This window comes from Schistocerca piceifrons, chromosome 3 (genome assembly GCF_021461385.2).
Source record: "Schistocerca piceifrons isolate TAMUIC-IGC-003096 chromosome 3, iqSchPice1.1, whole genome shotgun sequence".
Classification (NCBI taxonomy): domain Eukaryota; kingdom Metazoa; phylum Arthropoda; class Insecta; order Orthoptera; family Acrididae; genus Schistocerca; species Schistocerca piceifrons.
Genome location: NC_060140.1, coordinates 926,359,507 through 926,360,360, shown reverse-complemented (window position 1 = coordinate 926,360,360; position 854 = coordinate 926,359,507). Strand labels below are relative to the sequence as shown.

The window sequence follows — 854 nt, the reverse complement described above, 5'->3', positions numbered from 1 at the left end:
CACGCCATTTTCAACTTGAAAAACATAGGCGGAGGACCACTTTTCTTTAGTAACAGATAGCACGGTCCCGTACGGCCGCAAATGACGAGATATCGTGTCATTCCGAATTTCAAAAGGCAAGTTAAACACACGAACATTTCGAAGGCCAAACCCACCATGAGAAATATTCACATTACTAATGCGACCGTCTAGATGTCTAAATTTACGGACGCCATTATTAACATTGACAACAGTATCACATAATTCCGGAGTTTTCAACTTCAAAAACACAGAATTAATAAAAGTGTCAAACTGAACACCAAGAACGTCATCGGTCGATAAACACAATTCCTCGAGTATCCAGCGATGAATTTCGAAAGCTGACGGTTTTCCGACGGAACTATCGAATTCACATTGTACGTTATTTTCACGCTCTTCACTAGCATCATAGAAACTTTCCATTACTTACGGACTTGATGAAATGTAGCCGCGAGGCAGAAGACAGACGGCACACGAGGCGCCGCCGACCAAGTCGCACACGGAAGTACTGCTCGCTCGGCACCGAGGTGTTGCCAGGCGGGCAGCCAGCCAAGTACTAACCGGGCCCAATGATGCTTAACTTCGGTGATCGGACGAGAACCGGTGCAATCATCATGGTATGGCCGTTGGCACTCATGTAATGTAGGAGCACGGCAGAATACGCGTTCGGCTTCTCTCCCAATACACAAAATGTTAGTTTTCCGCCGCATTTGACGAAAGCACTTCCTTCCGCAACAGCCGGCTCCTCGAGGACGGCGCGGGGGGCGCGCCCGGCGTCCCAGCGGAGCGACGGCCGAATTAGCGGGCGCACCGCCGCGTGTGTGAGACGCACTGCT

At 50.0% G+C, this 854-nt stretch overlaps 1 pseudogene; it reads right to left on the bottom strand.

The window, feature by feature from the left end:
- Nucleotides 1–531: 531 nt before the first annotated feature.
- LOC124790630 lies at nucleotides 532–649 on the bottom strand (annotated as a pseudogene).
- Between the last annotated feature and the right edge of the window lie 205 nt (nucleotides 650–854).